The sequence below is a fragment of the Triticum urartu genome, chromosome 6A (assembly GCF_056163025.1).
Source record: "Triticum urartu cultivar PI428250 chromosome 6A, HENAU_Tu73, whole genome shotgun sequence".
Classification (NCBI taxonomy): domain Eukaryota; kingdom Viridiplantae; phylum Streptophyta; class Magnoliopsida; order Poales; family Poaceae; genus Triticum; species Triticum urartu.
The window spans coordinates 505,585,373-505,596,021 of NC_141878.1; positions in this window are offsets into that span (position 1 = coordinate 505,585,373).

Genomic DNA, 10,649 nt, shown 5'->3' on the forward strand with positions numbered 1-10,649 from the left:
TAACAAGACCACTAGTTTCAACAAAAAGGGCAAAGGAAAGAAGGGGAACTTCAAGAAGAATGGCAAGCAAGTTGCTACTCCCGGGAAGAAGCTCAAGTCTGGACCTAAGCCTGAAACTGAGTGCTTCTATTGCAAAGGGACTGGACACTGGAAGCAGAACTGCCCCAAGTATTTGGTGGATAAGAAGGATGGCAAAATGAACAAAGGTATATTTTATATACATGTTATTGATGTGACCTTACTAATGCTCATAGTAGCATCTGTGTATTTGATACTGGTTCTGTTGCTCATATTTGCAACTTGAAACAGGGGCTACGGATTAAACGAAGATTGGCTAAGGACGAGGTAACGATGCGGGTCGGAAATGGTTCCAAGGTCGATGTGATCGCCGTCGGCACGCTACCTCTACATCTACCTTTGAGATTAGTTTTAAACCTGAATAATTCTTATTTGGTGCCAGCGTTGAGCATGAACATTATATCTGGATCTTGTTTGATGCGAGACGGTTATTCATTTAAATCAAAGAATAATGGTTCCTCTATTTATATGAGTAATATCTTTTATGGTCATGCACCCTTGATGAGTGGTCTATTTTTGTTGAATCTCGATCGTGGTGATACACATATTCATAATATTGATGCCAAAAGATGCAAAGTTGATAATGATAGTGCAACATATTTGTGGCACCATCGTTTAGGTCATATTGGTGTAAAGCGCATGAAGAAACTCCATGCAGATGGACTTTTGGAATCACTTGATGCTTGCGAACCATGCCTCATGGGCAAGATGACTAAGACTCCGTTCTACGGAACAATGGAGCGAGCCACTGACTTATTGAAAATAATACATACCGATGTATGTGGTCCGATGAGTGTTGAGGCTCGCGGCGGGTATCGTTATTTTTTGACCTTCACAGATGATTTGAGCAGATATGGGTATATCTGCTTAAACATTATTCAGAGAATTTGAAAAGTTCAAAGAATTTCAGAGTGAAGTTGAAGATCATCGTAACAAGAAAATAAAGTTTATATGATCTGATCGCGGAGGTGAATATTTGAGTTACGAGTTTGGTCTTCATTTAAAACAATGTGGAATAGTTTCGCAACTCACGCCACCTGGAACACCACATCGTAATGGTGTGTCCGAACGTCGTAACCGTACTTTATTAGATATGGTGCGATCTATGATGTCTCTTACCGATTTACCACTATCGTTTTGGGGTTATGCATTAGAGACAGCTGCATTCATGTTAAATAGGGCACCATCTAAATCTGTTGAGACGACACCATATGAATTGTGGTTTGGCAAGAAACCTAAGTTGTCGTTTCTTAAAGTTTGGGGTTGCGATGCTTATGTGAAAAAGCTTCAGCCTGATAAGCTCGAACACAAATCGGAGAAGTGCTTCTTCATAGGATACCCAAAAGACACTACTGCAGGATGCTGGTAACGCGACACTACGATCAGAGACCCTTCGACGAAATTGTGTGCGATGCCATAATCGCAAACGGTGGTGTAAAAACCCATCAAAAAGGTGCAAAATGTTTGCGATGGAGGATGCATCAAACACGGTTCAGATTTGAGTTGCGTGTGCGACTGAGGGCATACGGTTTAGTTCCGTTAACCGTTTGCGATGAGGAGGAACAAAAGAAACGAGCAGCCAGATGAAGTGTGTGCGATGTACAACATACGGTTCACTCGGATGAACTGTTTGTGATTAGGCAACACAAAAAAAACGATCAACCAGATCAAAGGTGTGTGTGATATACGGCATGCGGTTCACTCGGATGAACTGTTTGCGTTGATACATGAGAACAGAAATGGTTCAAATGAACAAGATGTATGTGATACGAGGCAAACAGGTCTGTAATCAGAAACGTGTGCGAAGACCAATAACAACACAGACGATTACTGCTAACAAGCCGTGTGTGTTGTGAGCAAACGGTTGCTGGTATACAATTGTGAGTGATTGATGAAAACATCACCGACGGGTTCCATTGTTTAGTCCGTGTGCGATTTGATTTTCTTTGTCCGCACAACATCTACGCTCTGTCTACAGAGCATCAACACATATACTTAAAATGACAGCATTGCATAACCAAATTAAGCATACAATTACACAAGTGACTACACACATAACATTTCCACACACCAAAGAAAGCAATTACATGTATATTAAAGTAGGAGAAACGGGGATCTAATCATCTACTTATTGTTGCGACGAAGCTTGCCATTGCTCCTCTTCCGGCTGGATCCTTGGCCGTTTTAGGGAAGGAGGCACTTCCTCATGTCAACGATCCACCTGTACATGTCGTAGCTCATGTACGCCTCCTTGGCCGCGTACACGACGTGAGCTTTGTTGAGTTTCTCCATCTAGTCTGAGTACCAGGCACGCTTGTCCTTGTTGCACGAATCCTTCATGTCTTTGTAGTAGGGGTCGATGATGGCCTCGGTGAGGTGAACCAGTGAGTCCTTCTCATGCTCCTTGCTGCCCAGATCTTGTATTGGCTCTGAATGTCGACAAGATTCTGGCAGGCGATGCCCGAATTCTCGAGCGCCTTTACATCGTTGGTGATGTCCACCGTAGAGAACATGTAGTGGGGGCTGTTGACAAACCCGGCGAAACGCTCGCAAGGCCTTGTGGCCAGGCAGTAGTGGTAGACGAGGACGTGGTGGCACACGCACATCTAGGCGACGGCGACCTTGGGATGAGACCCAGCACGAGCGCGGGTGTACTTGAGGTCAAACCCGACCACCTTGTACTTCTCCGCGACAAGCAACAACTCCATGATGTGGATGGAGTGCTCCACCCAGACCGGGTCGTTGGTGTACACCATCGAGAGGTGAATGAACCTTCCGTGGGTGTCCACCACGGCACGCATGGTGAACTGCTGCTCGTTGTTGACACCCGCTCGGAGCGCCATTGGAGCCGCACATGATACCCTCTAAGAATTTCTCATGGTGGGTGTGCTTCTTGCAATGGTGGGGCGTGATCGAAAGGTTGAAGAGACACAAGGGTAGGTTAAATGGCCGCTGTAATAAATGGGGGCCGACCGGCCTGTAATCGTCACGTCTTATCACAACGTTCATAGCGGAGGATTCCAGTGCATGCTTGACAACACCGTACCGCATGTGTGGGCTCGAAGAGGCGCCAAATTTATCGTCGGTGAGCCTGTTCTAGCGCTATCGTGCTGTTTACCGCGCAAGCTTCCCGCCTGGCTAGTTTGGCCACGCGTCGGCTAGAAGAGGGACAAATCGTGGGCGTTTATTGGCAAAAAGCTTTGTAAAAACAAAGTGTGTGGAATGACTTCGGTCATAAGTTTACCCTTGGGTGATGTGATCAAAGTTACATAGAAGGGTGATGATGGACACTTGAGTGCGATAATTAATTCTGCGCTCTATAGTGCACACGGTGGAAGAAACCAACTGTGTGCAATAATGTTGAAGATCGCAATCGAGTTAGCTATACAGATCGTGTGTTGTGAGATCGACAAGGTAAACTAATTCGAGAATGGTTAATAAAATCTAAGACCATTGCATATTAAGGTCAAAATAGTGCTAGCAATATACGAGTCTCATACGATGCCATTTCAATGATTGTACCACAAAAGCTCGAAATGTTACAAGGTTCAAATTCCAGAGTTATATGGCTCAAATTCGAAGATTACAAGGTTCAGACTGATATTAGAAATGAAATTCAGCTCATTAGCTGCAAACGCTCGCGCTGATCCACTGAACATGGATATCAGAGAGGTTCAAACTAATATCACCGCTTCTAAGTCTGGCTTCGAAACCTCACAATTTTTGCAAAGGGGCCAGCCACTAAGAAGTCATGTATGGGATTGACACGATGACTTCCGATTACTCTGTCATCTGAAGTTCCAAAATGAAATTCATCATTTTTGGAGCCTACTCCGTTATGCCGCAGGCGTCGGCGCTGATCAACAAACCATTCATTTTTGCGAAATAAATGTAGGGCAAACCTCATTTTCTTCAGCACCCTTGCTCCGAGAACAAAGAACCTGGTGAATATAATCTCCAGTAAGGTCCCTCGGTAGGAGTTCAAAGTAATTTCTGAGAGATGCAGATCTAGGCATTCGACGTGATTGTTATATTGTATCACATTATCCACCACTGGACCTAATCTTATGTGCAAAAGAAGAAAACGTGTTAGTGCCTACATGCAGTTTTGAACATTACTACAGGCCTAGCTATTTGGTTTGTAGGATTTGTAAAATGCACTAACATGCCATCTTCGATCTGACATGATTAACATGGGCATTTGATTACATTCTAGAAAAATGTAGCCTTCTTCACAAGAGGTTGGAGTGGATGAAAAGTTCCCTAAGAAAACTAGTACAGATGAATCCAAAGGAGAAATGCTTATTGATTGTAACCATATGGATCAAGCAACCAATATGGGGGGGCATGTATGTACTGAAATCGTCCAAAAGAACCTTCAGAAATCGTAGTACATCATCATTGTAAACTTGGAAAAAGGTGTCACAAATTGAACTCCCTTATGGTTAACATTTAATAGGAAAGGAACGTCACCTCGATATATAGCTTCTCCAGGCACGTAAAGCATCTCAGGAAACTGACAACTTGCTTCAGGTCGGGCCCAATAGATTCTAGTGCCAAGACCTTCACTATGCGCAGTTTCGGGGTCAAGCTTGTCGGAATCATTTTCTGAATGACAGACGAACAAACATCTTCAAAATTAGAAATAATGTTAATTTGTAGAAGGAGAGGTAGAAGGCGGCTGTTGTACCTGAACGGGTGTGGATCCAATAACAAGTTCGGAGCATTTGTCAGACAAGTAGCCCACCACTGTCAATTTCGACGCAGAAGTGACATTGATTCTTGTTGGTCCTTCTTGATCAACTACAAGTAATCTCTCAAGTACAAGTGTGTCCTGGATGAGCATACTATGGTAGACATCTTGTGGTGTCTTCCTGCCGCACCAACAACACACATAAATAGTCCGGAGAGTCATGGAGGTGATGTGGAAGGTACTCAACCCATTGATCGCCTGAAGACGAAGGTACTGGAGTGCAGTACAGCCACAGAGCAGGCGCTCCATCTCACCCTTTGAGAGGCAGACGACAATGATCTTGAGGTGCTTCAGTCGTGGTAGAACAAGAGCGGGCGCGTCATTAAGGGACGGGAAATGGCAGTTCCCGAACTTGGCGACACGCAGCGTGGGCGCGAGGTGGAGTGCAGACGTTGGCAGCGACCGCTTATGCCCATCATCAAAAGTGAGCTCCTCGAGCTGATCTAGGGCGGGGGTCGGAACCAGTCGTTAATCTTGGCTCGGTCCTTGCCGTTGAAACGGAACTTTCCCGTTCTAAGGCCTTTGGTTGGGCCAAGGTGACTGCCGAGGATCTTGGAGAACGCATCCAAGCTTTTGTGATAGCCATGGCAGAGCTCATGGGCGTCGATGAGGTCGAGAGAGCTGGAGTTCCATAGGGGGCGCCACCGCCGGGAAAGGAGGGTTGTCCGCGCCCCATATTTGATTGGGAGGAGGGAGATGATGACTCTCAACATATCATCAGGGAGGCTGCTGATTAAGTCTAGGCCTGCTGGAGTCGCTTGCGGTTCTAGCTCGCCCCGCCTCTGCTTGTTGGTAGCCCCATTGTCCACCTCCGGAGTCTCCTTGTCAGCGGTGCTTTCTGATAGAAATGGGAGTACAGGGAATATTTAGTTAAAACATGGCAATAGAAAAGTGTATTGGTAACTAGAAGTTATTAGGTAGGAATATAGTAAGAAAAGGGAATAACAATTGGTTGCTTAAATACTACACAATTCATTTGACATTGCGGGGTAAGTGAACATATGCAGATAGTTGGAAAAAAACTTACTTCGAACAAAGTCTGGACAGATGATTTTGTCGGGGAAGTTAGCATATATCTCATGACCAGGCCCTTTTATGTGCAGTGCAATTTTAGTGCCAGCTTTCAGTACATAAAACTTTGCAATTTCATTCCAAAAGCCAGTGCCAAAATAGGAGTCACCATGTTCATCAAGTCTTACAGTAGCAATGATTGTAAATCCATGGTTTGTGTGCAGTATGACATCCGTGGAGCCTTGATGTATGTAAAGGAAAAAATGTGCACTACATAATCTGTTTCATAGTGAGGGATGTTCTGTGGTAGGATTGTTAAAGAAAATATGGTAACATGCAAATATGGGCCCAAATTGAAAGAACTGTACATCAGTTGAAATCGAAGGACAAAAATCTATAATTAAACAGATAGGGTAAACATGATGTCATGGAAAAATGAGAGTAATCGAAAGAACAATACATCATGAATTTGCCTAATATAGAAAGAAGAGGGGGGAAATCCCCTTTGACGTATATGGTGCATGTGGCACATTTTATCCAAATGTAGCAATATAGAATATGTTCAGGAAAGTAGGCCATGCCAACCGATTTAGGGTGAGATTGAACATACCGTGCGCGTGCTCAAGTTATCTGGTATGGAGAGATGGAAACTCTGGCGGCGGTCGCAAAGTCCTGAAGTGTCGGCACACTGTACATTCTATGAATGAAAGAAAACCCTCAAATCAACTCGAATAAAAATAAATTCACGGCGATTTCCGCCAGGTGATTAAAGGAGGTAGATGAACTGGGATAAGAGATGAGATAATATCTCGTTAAACTAGTTACCTTGTCGTCCATGAGAAAGAACCCTCAGTACGGCAGATTTCCCAACCGAGCAGAGCTGGGTCGACCACGAGCAGCGTCGACAAAGTCGATGGCGATAGGTGGCGGAAAGCGTAAGTGGCGAAATGCGGTGGGCTTTGCCGGCAGCCTAGCGGCGGCGGCAGGCGGCGAGCTAAGTGTTTACCGCCGCGATAGGCGGTGCCATGGCATAGACGCGGAGGAGCTTGTGCAGGTGTGAATGGGGAACATACCGGAGGGGCCGAGGGGGTGGCGGGCGGGGTGAGGGTTTTTGTGACATGGGGATGGTGAGGGTTTTCTTTTTTCTTTTTTGAATTGGATGGTGAGGGTTTTTTGTCCCACAAAGAATTTTGGGAGCGACGGTTTGCTAGAGCGAACCATGTGTGATTGACGCAGGAGGCAAAATGAAAGTCATTGCACACGGTTCCAATTTTGGGAACCGTGTGTGATTGACGTACTACCTCCGTCCTGATTTATTGGTCCCCCATTGTAATTTTTACCAAAATTTGGTGAAATATTTAACATACTCAAACATAGATAATAAGCGTACACGTAGATAAGTATAGTTCAACCATAGGTAGTACATAGTTCAACAGTATTAAGCATACTCAAGCGTACATATATAGTTCCATCCATCCCACATCTCATCTCACAAGCCGGCACGATCCTGAAGCTTCTCTAGGTATTCGGCGTACGCGCCATGCGCCACCCTCCGAGAATACTTTTGCTTGAAGGAGCCAACGACCCATCCTCTTGCATACGCCAGAACACTTAGATACGCATCATGAAGCTTCTGGTTGCAAAATGGGCATCCATAGCCGCCGTTCCAGGTCCTAATACGCCTGTTATGCATTCCCGCATAAAGCTCCCTTAGGATTTTCCTGTTGTACCTCCTATGGACATTTTCATCCTCACTGTCCACATCGTCAGACAACACCTATACAAATAGTAAAACAAATTTGGCATCAAATTAATGATTACATGCCGTGAAGTAGGATTAGGAATTTATGGCTATTTATTTATACATATCCAGATATTATGGTTTGATTTTTAAGCGCAGTCGTCTATGTACAGACCAATCTTGAAGAAAATAATGGCACAAACATATGTAGGTCATTGAAAATCAATTGTCAAGCCCTGGCTAGGAATTATTAGCATGAACACTAACCCTAGTCGGATTACTAGCAGAAATAATTTGCACAGATGAAACAACTAATCACTTATCACCTATACCATTCAAACAATCAATACACTACACGGATCTAACGAAACTTACGCAGATTTCATGGATTGGGAGAACATAACCATATGATTTCTATTCCAAAAAGGGGGAGGCAAGAGTAACCAGAGAAACCCTATGATCTATTTGACACATAAACGGGTATAGATGACTAACCAGCTGTCCGTCGTTGTCGGAGACGTCGCCGGAGTGGTTGTCGGAGTCGTCGCCGGAGTGGTCGTTGGAGTCGGTGTGGAACTCCGCCTTCGGCCGTGGAAGCTCGACGCCGTCGACGATGTCAGGATGCAGCGATAACTCGCTGGCGGTGATGGCAACCTCTATCTCCATCGCCACTCCGTGCTCCGGTGCTTTAGCAGCCCCGGCGTCGCCACTCCCTCCGATGAGGCGCTTCAGCGGCATCCTCATACACTGACGACTTTGAGGACTGAGAGCGGCGTCGAGAATGCAAGTGGAGAGAGAGGATTGTGTGTGCGTAGCGAGGATGGGGAGTGCGGCCGCTCGGGCGCACCATTAATATGGAGTAGTGGGAGTTGTGGGAGAGATGCAGGCGACGGTCAAACGATGGCTCGCCTCCCCGTGAGCCTGCACACCGGACTGCTGGCATGCCTACCAAAGTTTCACACAGCTACTCGCACGCCTCCCGATGACACTGCGCTGCGAGCACGCCTCCGTCAATTCACACACCTGCACGCACGCCTCCCCGTATGTCTGCGCGGCGGACGCGTCCCATCAACTCATGCCTGCTCGCATGCCACACGAGTCGCGCAGCGGCACATATATTGTTTTTCTATTTGGATGATTAATGCTGCCGCTTTATTGCTTAACCGAAGCATGGCACGTATCCATTGTTAGTCTAACGCTCACGGTTCGAATAAATAATATGTTTGGGATATTGATTCCCAATTATTAATAATCTCCCATCTGTAATTAGATAAAGATTACATCAAAACTGGTCTCAAATTTGACAAAAAAGTACAATGCCACTTTGTATTGGTGTCCGTGTGACAACACGGTAAGTTTCATGAACTTCAAATAAGTTTTGGATGTACCAGAATTTAAAAATCAAGATTCTCAATATTTGAAATTTGTTGCACGGGGAGTAAACATGCACCCACTGAGACACATGTGTTTTTGCAATCCATTTAGGTGCACTGTCACATGTGCATGTAGCTCAAATTTGATTTTTGCACATTATACCCGTAGAAAATCAATCAATCAATGTACTAAAACGTCTTAATGATCTCTGTGATTTTTTTGAAATTAGAACGTCCCTCCTTTGGTAACATGTATGTTCACAGCGGGATAATTAATTTAACATGCATCGTAGTTGCGGTAGATTTGCAGTGTGTGTGTGGTTGTGTGCGTCTGGGGGTGATGGGTGGCTCGCAGTACACTACGAGTTGTGACCCACCGTGTGGGTTAGCTGTTTTGTTAGGCAGGATGGTGCCACATCAGAGTCGTGAAATCATTATTTAAAATATTACACAACCCTGTCATACATAATTTTTTTGGCCACATGCAGTCGATGGTTGTCCTACACGACACTCGATACTCGCATGTGACGCTTTCTGTGGGCCCGTGAGGTCGTCGTCCATCACTTTGACAAATAGCCGGCAGTAAGGTTAATTTGACCAGCAAGGTAGAATATTTTTTGTTTGTGTTATGGTGGTATATAGTACGCGTCGAAGAGGTGGGAGGGGACTAGCATATATACTATATGTACGCGTCCGTGAACAAGTACACCTCACTTAGTGTCAGGACTTTTTGGTTTCCGAGGCACGTGCCACATCAAAATTATGAAATTGGTTATTCAAACATCACACAACACCTTTTTGGGCCACATGCATATCCTAGCTAGGACACCCACGTGTGACGCTTCCATCCGTGGGCCCACGAGGCCATCGTCGATGCATGCATGCATCACCTTGACCTACATCGGGAGAGGTTAATTAATTTCACCATCGATGAGGATTCTTTTGGGTTACATATATTACGGCAGGGGCATATAGTATGCGGTGAAGAGGGGGGAAGGGGACCATCATATGTAGTACGCTTGATATGAACCTCGCTCTGTGTGGGTGCATGGTTTATGGTTTTTGAGGCATGTGGCACATCAAAGTTGTGCATTTTGGGTATTCAACATATATATGTTTGGCCCACATGCAAAGAGGCGGTGGTTGTCCTCTCGCACCCACTTAAGCGGTTATCAGCGATATCGATGCTTTCCATTTGTGGGCCCACTTGGTCCATCACTACTTTTTGCCTGACAACAAGAGAAGTTAATTTGACTTAGGAGGGGATTATTATTTTTGCTCTCGGATGACAAGCATGATACAGCTTGAGCACGCACACATGCATGTGTACGCATGAATCCCTCCCATTGAGTCGAAGAGGCTAGTACAATGACACATCATGAACCGATCTCGCTTTGTGTGGGGAGCTAGTGTACGATTTTTGACACACGCGCCACATCAATGTTGTGTATTCAAACATGCATGCACGCATCACCTCCATACATATGCATGTAGTGGTTGCCTTCGAACGGTACACTCCCTCGCGTGGTTATCGGCGACAAGCCTATATATTCGTGGCCCACGTGGGCATCCATGATCACCTGACCAACAACAAGATAGGTTACCATGGCGGATTCTTCATTTGGTTCATGTTATTGTAGTATAGGTTATAGTGAGATTCAGACGTAATTAAGTTTGAGCGCATATACTATGC